This window comes from Phyllobates terribilis, unplaced genomic scaffold (genome assembly GCF_046119375.1).
Source record: "Phyllobates terribilis strain yellow unplaced genomic scaffold, ASM4611937v1 Scaffold_252__1_contigs__length_2834547, whole genome shotgun sequence".
Lineage (NCBI taxonomy): Eukaryota > Metazoa > Chordata > Amphibia > Anura > Dendrobatidae > Phyllobates > Phyllobates terribilis.
Window position 1 is genome coordinate 920,615 of NW_027363012.1, and position 10,989 is coordinate 931,603.

A 10,989-nucleotide genomic window follows, 5' to 3' on the forward strand; every position below is an offset into this window, starting at 1 on the left:
GGGGGAAACCAAGGAAATAGGTGGGATGTGAGGCAAGCAAGGGGGAAGGGGAGAAGTGAATATAATGAGGGTGGAGAGGGGGGTGGGGATAGTACAGTTAGATCGTTAGAGAAGAATAGGATGCTAAATAACCCCAAAGTTTTATCTTGCATGCTGACCAACGCAAGAAGCCTGACCAATAAGGCGGATGAGCTGCGGGCGCTTATATCGGAGGAGAGGTATGACATCGTAGGTATAACAGAGACTTGGCTAGACGATAGCTAAGACTGGGCGGTAAATTTAACAGATTATAGTTTATTTAGAAGGGACCGGAAACAGGGGAAGGGCGGAGGAGTCTGCTTATATGTAAGGTCACGTCTAAAGCCCAGACTAAGGGAAGATATAGGAGAGGGAGAAGAGGGGGTCGAGTCCATGTGGGTAGAGATAGAGGGGGCAAAAAATAATAATAAAATATTACTGGGGGTCTGCTATAAGCCACCTAATATAACAGAGGAGAATGAGAAACTGCTATTAGGACAAATAGACAAAGTAGCAAAACATAATGAGGTGATTGTAATGGGGGACTTCAACTACCCGGATATTGACTGGGAAACAGAAACCTGTAGATCGCAGAAAGGAAAAAGGTTCTTGACAAATATCAAGGATAATTATCTCTCCCAACTAGTGCAGGAACCAACGAGAGGGAAGGCCGTGTTAGACTTAATATTGACTAATAGGCCTGATAGAATAACTGAGGTACAGATAGGGGGGCACCTAGGAAATAGCGATCATAATATTATCAATTTCAAAATGCCCTTCAGTAGGGTTATCAATAAGGGAACAACTAAAACATTAAACTTTAGGAGGGCGAAGTTTGATCAGCTGAAAGAAAACCTTCAACTTATTGACTGGGACAAAGTTCTTAATCAAGGAAATACGAATAGTAAATGGGAAACCTTCAAAAGAATTCTGAATACTCAGTGCGAGAGGTATATACCGTATGGGAATAAAAGGGCCAGAAATAAGAGGAAACCAATATGGTTGAACAAGAACGTAAAAGGGGCGTTAAATAGCAAAAAAGAGGCATTCAAGAGATTAAAACAGGAAAACAGCAAGGAGGCACTAATGTGTTACAAGGAAAAAACGAGAACCTGTAAAAAACAAATAAAAATAGCAAAGGAGGAAACAGAGAGACGTATTGCTAGGGAAAGTAGATCAAATCCCAAACTGTTCTTTACGTATATAAATAGTAAAAGGATTAAATCGAATAATATTGGACCGATAAAAAGTGATGAAGGCAAAATCATAGAGAAAGATGAGGATAAAGCTAATCTATTAAATAAATTTTTTTCGTCAACTTTCACAAAGGAAAAAGAACTAACAGGCGAAATGAGAAGTGACAAACTTAATCCTCCACTAAGTATGACAAATCTAACCCAAGCTGGGGTACAGAAACGCCTCAGTAACATTAAAATAAACAAATCACCAGGACCTGATGGCATACACCCACGGGTACTAAGGGAACTAAGTAATGTGATAGACAGACCGTTATATCTTATATTTAAGGACTCTGTTGAGACTGGGTCTGTACCACTTGATTGGCGACAGGCGAATGTAGTGCCAATATTCAAAAAGGGAGCAAAAAGTGACGCCGGAAACTATCTGCCGGTGAGTCTGACGTCCGTTGTGGGCAAAATTTTTGAAGGCTTTATTAATGAGGCAATCATGGAGCATCTTGATGCTAATAATCTATTAACCCCGAACCAACATGGATTCATGAGGAATCGCTCCTGCCAAACAAACCTGATTGACTTCTACGAGGAGGTTAGTTCTCGAGTAGATCAGGGGGAACCAGTGGATGTCGTGTATCTCGACTTCTCAAAAGCGTTCGATAGCGTGCCACATAATAGGTTGGTATACAAAATGAGAATGATGGGGCTGGGGGAAAATGTCTGCAAGTGGGTAGCTAACTGGCTAAAGGATAGAAGGCAGAGGGTGGTTATAAATGGAATATACTCAGATTGGGTAAGCGTCACTAGTGGGGTACCACAGGGGTCTGTACTAGGCCCAATGTTATTTAATATCTTTATTAATGACATAGTCAACGGGATAAATAGTAAAATATCAATATTTGCAGATGACACAAAGTTATGTAAAACAATTAATACAAAAGAGGATAGTGATGACCTACAGAGGGATTTGGATAAGCTGGGTAGGTGGAGCATTAAATGGCAAATGAGGTTTAACGAGGAGAAATGTAAGGTCATACATATGGGAAGGAAAAATGGAAGTTACCAGTACTCACTGAATGGGAAACCATTGGGGAATTCAGAGATGGAGAAGGACTTGGGCATCTTGATTGATAGCAAACTAAATTGGAGTGCCCAAAGTCAGGCCGCTGCTGTAAGGGCAAACAGGGTAATGGGATGTATCAGAAGAGGTATAGCTGCAAAGGATGAGAACATTGTTCTTCTACTGTACAAAGCACTGGTCAGACCACACTTGGAATACTGTGCTCAGTTATGGGCCCCAATATATAGAAAGGATATAAATGAGCTTGAAAAGGTACAAAGGAGGGCAACAAAATTAATAAGGGGAATGGAGGGACTGCAATACCCAGAGAGGTTGGCAAAACTAGGACTATTCAGCCTGGAAAAGAGAAGGTTGAGGGGGGACATAATAAATGTGTACAAATATGTTAGGGGACAGTATAGAGACCTTGCCCGGGATTTGTTCAAAAGGAGGGATATTACGGTAACAAGAGGGCACTCACTAAGACTGGAAGAGAAAAGGTTTCAGCACCAGCATAGGAAGGGGTTCTTTACGGTAAGAGCAGTGAGAATATGGAATTCACTGAGTGAGGAGACGGTAATGTCGGATTCACTACACCAGTTCAAGCGGGGACTGGATGCATTTCTAGATACCAAGCAGATTTCAGCATATACTTAAAAATAGAATAAAATAGTAGGTTGATACAGGGATTTATTCTGACTGCTGGTTTCAGAGTCGGGAGGGAATTTTTCCTCAGGTGAAGATTGGCCAAATCATTTGGGGTTTTTGCCCTCCTCTGGATCAACTTTAGCAATTACAGAACTAACAGGTCGAACTTGATGGACGCAAGTCTTTATTCGGCTTTACTAACTATGTAACTATGTGGTACTAGCATTCAAGCTCACATGGCATGTCCTGCCAGCCAGCCACTGGTGTTAGTACTAGCATGATAGTACCACACCACCAGTGGCTGGGCAATGGGCATGCATGATGGTACCACCAGTGGCTGGCAGGACATGCTGGGCATGATTCATGCCTTGCATGTCTTGCCAGCCTCTGTGGTACTATCATTCCCACACGGCATGTCCTGCCAGCCAGCCACTGGTGGTAGTAGTACTAGCATGATAGTACCACAAAGGGCCGGCTCCAGGTTTTTCTTGGCCCCGGGCGAAAGAGTCTCAGTGGGCCCCTTTTAACACATACCACGATTCATGATGCACAGATACTGCAGAGAAATATAAGTATAGTACAATGCAAAGATTTCACTTCTTATATTACATGAGTGATATCTATTGTAAATTCTACAATAGCTCAGAAACCGGCGAATCGCTCCACACAGTATACTGGCCCCCATAAAATGCTCCATACAGGATACTGGTCCCCATATAAAGCTCCATGCAGGCTGTTCCCCCCACATAATGCCCTTTGCAGGCTGTCCCCCCCCTTATAATGCCCCATGCAGGATGTCCCTTCCCCCCCATATAATGCCCCATGCAGGATGTCAACCCCCCCATATAATGCCCCATGCAGGATGTCCACCCCCCCTTATAATGCCCCATGCAGGAGGTCCCCCCCCATATAATGCCCCATGAAGGATGTCACTTCTCCCATATAATGCCCCATGCAGGATGTCCCCCCCCCATGTAATGCCCCATGCAGGATGTCACTTCCCCCCATATAATGCCCCATGCAGGAAGTCCCCCCCATATAATGCCCATGCAGGATGTCCCTTCCATCCCCCATATAATACCCCATGCAGGATGTCACCCCCCCCTCTTTATAATGCCCAATGCAGGATGTCACCCCCCCTCTTTATAATGCCCAATGCAGGATGTCACCCCCCCTCTTTATGATGGTCAATGCAAGAGGTCACCCCCTCTTTAAAATGCACCATGAAGGATGTCACCCCCCATATAATGCCCCATGCAGGATGTCACCTCCCCCATATAATGCCCCATGCAGGATATCACCCCCCATATAATGGCCCATGCAGGCTGTTAACCCCCCATATAATGCCCCATGCAGGCTGTTACCCCCCCCATATAATGCCCCATGCAGGCTGTCACCCCCCATATGATGCCCCATGCCTCCATACATTAAAAAAATAATAATCAAATACTCACCTCCCTCCTCCTCACCTGCTGCCGCTGCTCAGGTCTGTACTCCAGCGTCGCCGGCGTCTTCCCGCTCTGCGCTGCCTGTGACGGCTCAGGGGAGGGCGCGGTGTAAAGACGTCACCGCACCCTCTGACCTGAGATGTCACAGGGAGCGCACAGCAGGAAGACAGCGGATCTGCGGAGGCACGAGGAGAGATAAGTATCCGGCTGCCGGGGCCCTGAGCAAGCGGGGGAGAAGGGTGGGTGGTGGCACCGCTCTTCTCCACCCATAGCCCGGCGGGGAGCCCGACGGCGAGTGGGCCCCCTGCCTGCTCAGGGCCCCGGCACTTGCCCAGGTGCGCTGGGTGCTGACGCCGGCCCTGACTACCACACCACCAGTGGCTGGCAGAACATGCCGGGTGGGCATGATGTACCACAGAGGCTGGCAAGACACACTAGGCAGGCATGATTCATGCCTAGTATGTCCTGCCAGCCTACTTGGTACTATCATGCCCATCCAGCATGTCCTGCCAGCCCCCTTGGTACTATCATGCCCACCCAGCATGTCCTGCCAGCCCCTGGTGGTAGTACATGCTGCTAGGCATAGTACCAGTAACCAGAGGCTGGCAGCAGGACATGCTAGGCAATGGGCATGATGATAATCATGCCCATTGCCCAGTAGTATTTACTGCCAGCCCCGGCCAGGGGTCCTCCCAGTCACCCCTCCCCCCTATCCCTTCCTCCCTCCCCTCCCCGTTTCATACTCACGCGTCGAGATGAGCTGCAGCCGCTGCCTGGAGCGACGCAGGGTCCGTACTCCACAGCGCGCACAGAAAGCAGTCCCAGGGCGATGACGTCATCACCCTGAGACTGACCTCCTGCGCACGCGCCGGCAGTGTCGCACTGCGCAGAGGAGGCAGAGGGCCCATCACTAATCATATCGGCAGTGCTGCGAACCGGGTGGTCCTCTGTTCTCTGTACAGGGCCCAGGGGGGTAGGGGGCGGGACCCGGGGGTTTTCCCGATCCTCCGGTCGGCCAGTATCCCCTGCAGAGGGGCATATGTATATATGCAGGTCGGCCACATCCCAGTGGTGCAGACACATCCACACTGCACCCTGTATACTTGTGCACTGCCGTCTGCTGCAGTGGTAGGAGCCGCCTGAATGCATCTTCTTCCTGCCGGAGAGGAGCTTGTGGGCCTGTGCGGTGAGGAGGTGGACGCTGCGCACCTCCTGAGAAGTATATGGCACTCCATGTATCTGTGCACATAGTGTACCACTCTAGTATATAGCAGAAAGGAGACATCGACCAGAAGAGTCCAGGCATGTGGGTGATGCTAATAATTATTATATTGATAACCAGGTGGAAGAGGAGGAAATGCAAAAAAAGGGGGGAATTAAAAACTATACGCAAAGGGGACGTCGAGACAGGAATTACAATTAACACCAGTGGGAATGGATCATGATTAGAACAGCAAAGGGATAATACAGAGAATCAAGCCACAAATTAATCCAGTATATAAAAATATATATACATATCATTAGTTAGATATATCTGTACATATGATTGTTTAATTATCATAAACTTTACATAAAGTGCAAGTGCCTCCAAAGAATAAATCTACATAAATTATATATCTCATATGTGAACAAATACAGGTGTTTCTCACTAAATTAGAATATAATCAAACAGTTATTGTTTATTTCTGTTAATGCTGATGATTATGGCTATACGAGTTTCACTTTTTTGTATTGAAGAACTGAAATAAATTAACTTTTTGATGATATTCTAATTTAGTGAGATGCACCTGTATATGTATATATACAAGGGCTGGTCCCTTATTATTTGGAGGTCGGTGTGAATCCTGTAGAGAGTAGTGCACTGACTTGGGCATATGTGCTGTTGACAGATCTGTATTTGTATCCACTTTAAGCGTTTTTAAAAAAGGTGACCACATGTGCATTGTACTCACGCTATAGCAGATGCAGATCCCACTCCTGAATGGCGTCCACCCGACATATGTTTCGGCTTCTTGTCTTCGTCAGGGGGTGGCATCATTCGGAAAGAGCTAAGAGTTAAACGGCCAACTATAGCTAATCGGGATGGGGGTATGTCTCCACCAACCAATGGGTGCTGAGGAGGCGCGGCGCGATACACAACGCTACGAGGCAACTACGGCGACATGTCACCTGTGACGCTGCGAGCACGTGATGGAGACACATGATCGGGGGTCACGGGGCACATATAGATACAGTCGGGGAGGATGACATGGAGACGTTCATGCGTATCGCCTCTTCAGCAGACATCTAATCTACTGATTGAGTGTGGATATATCGGATAAAGTGGAAAATCTTCTTAATTTATAATGATGGATAACGAGTATAGGTAATATATATATATATTCTTTGGCCGGGCCAGCACTGCAGCAGTTAACTTCCCTGTGCTGGCCCGGCCGCATCACTGCTAGGAGACACGGCCCTGTGCGCGGCCGTGTCTCCTAGCTGTGACGTCACGCAGTGCGCACCCGGCCTTCAGTGCTGCACCGGAAAAGAGCTGGAGGCGAGTCGGGGGATGGTGAGTGTGTGTGTGTGTGTGTGTGTATATGTATGTATGTGTGTGTGTGTGTGTGCAGGCAGATGTCATTGTGTGATGTCTGTTTATATGTATTTTTGTGTTTCAAATGTGTTTATGCGTGTATGTATATGTCTGTATATGTTTGTGTGTGTGTGACTGCGTGCGGCCTCCTGCTGAGTATAGATGGCGCCGTGCGGCCTCCTGCTGTCTCTGGGGGGGGCGCCGTGTGGCCTCCCGCTGTGTATAGATGGCGCCGTGCGGCCTCCTGCTGTCTCTGGGGGGGGCGCCGTGCAGCCTCCCTCTGTGTATAGATGGCACCGTGCGGCCTCCTGCTGTCTCTGGGGGGGGCGCCATGCGGCCTCCCGCTGTGTATAGATGGCACCGTGCAGCCTCCCGCGTGTATAGATGGCGCCGTGCGGCCTCCCGCTGTGTATAGATGGCATTGTGCGGCCCCCTGTGTATAGATGGCATCGTGCGGCCTTCCGCTGTTTATAGGTAACGCCGTGCGCCCTCCCGCTGTGTATAGGTGGCGCCGTGCTGCCTGCTGCTGTGTATAGGTGGCGCCACCCGCTGTGTATAGGTGGCGCCGTGCGGCCTCCCGCTGTGTATAGGTGGCGCCGTGCGGCCTCCCGCTATGTATAGGTGGCGCCGTGCGGCCTCCTGCTGTGTATAGGTGGCGCCGTGCGGCCTCCCGCTGTATATAGGTGGCGCCGTGCAGCCTCCTGCTGTGTATAGGTGGCGCTGTGCGGCCTCCTGCTGAGTATAGATGGCGCCGTGCGGCCTCCTGCTGTCTCTGGGGTCGGGGGCGCCGTGCGGCCTCCTGCTGAGTATAGATGTCACTGTGCGGCCTCCTGCTGTCTCTGTGGGGGGGCGCTGTGCGGCCTCCCGCTATGTATAGATGGCGCCGTGCGGCCTCCTGCTGTCTCTGGGGGGGGGCGCCGTGGGCCTCCCGCCGTGTATAGATGGCGCTGTGCGGCCTCCCGCTGTCTCTGGGGGGGGGCACCATGCGGCCTCCCGCTGTGTATAGGTGGCGCCATGCGGCCTCCCGCTGTGTATAGATGGCGCCGTGCGGCCTCCCGCTGTGTATAGATGGCTACGTGAGGCCTCCCGCTGTGTATAGATGGCTACGTGCGTCCTCCCGCTGTGTATAGATGGCTACGTGTGGTCTCCCGCTGTGTATAGATGGCTACGTGCGGCCTCCCACTGTGTATAGATGGCTACGTGCGGCCTCCCGCTGTGTATAGATGGCTACGTGCGGCCTCCCGCTGTGTATAGATGGCGCCGTGCGGCCTCCTGCTGTCTCTGGGGGGGGGCGCCGTGCAGCCTCCCTCTGTGTATAGATGGCACCGTGCGGCCTCCTGCTGTCTCTGGGGGGGGCGCCATGCGGCCTCCCGCTGTGTATAGATGGCACCGTGCAGCCTCCCGCGTGTATAGATGGCACCGTGCGGCCTCCCGCTGTGTATAGATGGCATTGTGCGGCCCCCTGTGTATAGATGGCATCGTGCGGCCTTCCGCTGTTTATAGGTAACGCCGTGCGCCCTCCCGCTGTGTATAGGTGGCGCCGTGCTGCCTGCTGCTGTGTATAGGTGGCGCCACCCGCTGTGTATAGGTGGCGCCGTGCGGCCTCCCGCTGTGTATAGGTGGCGCCGTGCGGCCTCCCGCTATGTATAGGTGGCGCCGTGCGGCCTCCTGCTGTGTATAGGTGGCGCCGTGCGGCCTCCCGCTGTATATAGGTGGCGCCGTGCAGCCTCCTGCTGTGTATAGGTGGCGCTGTGCGGCCTCCTGCTGAGTATAGATGGCGCCGTGCCTCCTACTGTCTCGGGTCGGGGGCGCCGTGCGGCCTCCTGCTGAGTATAGATGTCGCTGTGCGGCCTCCTGCTGTCTCTGTGGGGGGGCGCTGTGCGGCCTCCCGCTATGTATAGATGGCGCCGTGCGGCCTCCTGCTGTCTCTGGGGGGGGGCGCCGTGGGCCTCCCGCCGTGTATAGATGGCGCTGTGCGGCCTCCCGCTGTCTCTGGGGGGGGCACCATGCGGCCTCCCGCTGTGTATAGGTGGCGCCATGCGGCCTCCCGCTGTGTATAGATGGCGCCGTGTGGCCTCCCGCTGTGTATAGATGGCTACGTGAGGCCTCCCGCTGTGTATAGATGGCTACGTGCGTCCTCCCGCTGTGTATAGATGGCTACGTGTGGTCTCCCGCTGTGTATAGATGGCTACGTGCGGCCTCCCGCTGTGTATAGATGGCTACGTGCGGCCTCCCGCTGTGTATAGATGGCTACGTGCGGCCTCCCGCTGTGTATAGATGGCTACGTGCGGCCTCCCGCTGTGTATAGATGGCTACGTGCGGCCTCCTGCTGTGTATAGATGGCTACGTGCGGCCTCCAGCTGTGTATAGATGGTTACGTGTGCTCAATATTGAGTCATACAATTAATGTAAGGCTATGTGCCCACGATGCAGAAATTCTCCGGATTTTTTTTGAGCGTTTCCTCATCTCCCTGGCAGAAAAAACGCATGTGGATTGTACATGCGTTTTTCCTGCCAGGGACTTGCTGATGTGAAGCGTTCTTCACGTGCATTTCCGCATGCGGGTTGACAAGCGCTTTCCAAGCGATTTTAGCATCACTTGAAAAGTGCTTGACAACTTGGTCACACTATATAAATACAAGCAACCGGCATGGATTTATATAGTGTGACCATAAAAGAATGGTAAAAAATAAATATATAATTACCTTCTGATGGCCTGCCGACGTCAGCGGTCGCGTGACCCGTCACATGACTAAATGACGTCACGGCAGGTCCTTTTCAGACCATCGCGAGCTGCCGGCAAGCCAGGACGCATCGGATAAAGACACCGTGGGCCATCAGAAGGTAAGTATAATATTTATTTTTTATTTTATTCTTTTTTTACAGGTTCTATGGTACCCGGGTCCGGAGGAGAGTCTCCTCTTCTCCAAACCCGGGTACCATCCGCACATTGAAACGCATGGAATCCGCATGTACAGATGCAGTCATGCGGATTCCATGTGTTCCAATGCAAGTCAATGGCGGCGAAAACGCCGCGCTTCCGCAAAATAATTGGTAGTGCTGCGGATTTTTCCGCAATGGTAATCCGCAGTGGAAATTTCCGCAGCATGTGCACAGCACATGCGGATTATCATTGGGGAACATGGCAGGCCTTCTACCAAGCGTTTTTAAGCGTTTCTGCAGCGGAATTGCCACCGCGGAAACGCTTAAAAAACGCATAGTGGGCACACAGCCTAAAAAAAATTATTATAATTAATATTGTGCCAAATTAATTTCACATGAACTATCACATGATCTATCACAGGGGATCATGTGACATGTCACGTGATATATCAGGTGTGTGTGTGTGTGTGTTCCACCCCTGGCCCCCTCACACCACCCACACAGCCCCCTGGATGCCCCTCACACCACCCCCCTTTATGCCAGCACAGCATTTATTCACATGGTCAGTTCTCCCCGCCTCAGTCCTCACAGCACAACGCTGAACACGAGCTCCTCATCACCAGTCCTCCTGTTCCGGCACAATGTGCACACTACTGCAGCTGCAGGTGGAATAGTGTCCACTGTACTGAGACAGCCCCGCCCCTTCTGGTGATGTCATGACTCCTCCCCCTCAAGAAATCAACTCCAATCTAGATGCTCTCCTGTTGCTGAGGCGTGGTGACGCTGTAGCTGGGTGATTGTAGTCAGAGTAGTGGTGTTTGGCATATGTACTACAGGTAAGAAGATGGGAATGTGCCAAGGTGATTACTACATTCAGGACAATAAGTAGCTAGCTGTAGGTGTGCAGAATCCCACTCGCAATATTGTCAGGGTCTCGCACCCCCTGGTGTCGTGGGCTGTCGGGCTCCCGCACCCCCTGGTGTCGTGGGCTGTCGGGCTCCCGCACCCCCTGGTGTCGTGGGCTGTCGGGCTCCCGCACCCCCTGGTGTCGTGGGCTGTCGGGCTCCCGCACCCCCTGGTGTCGTGGGCTGTCGGGCTCCCGCACCCCCTGGTGCCGTGGGCTGTCGGGCTCCCGCACCCCCTGGTGTCGTGGGCTGTCGGGCT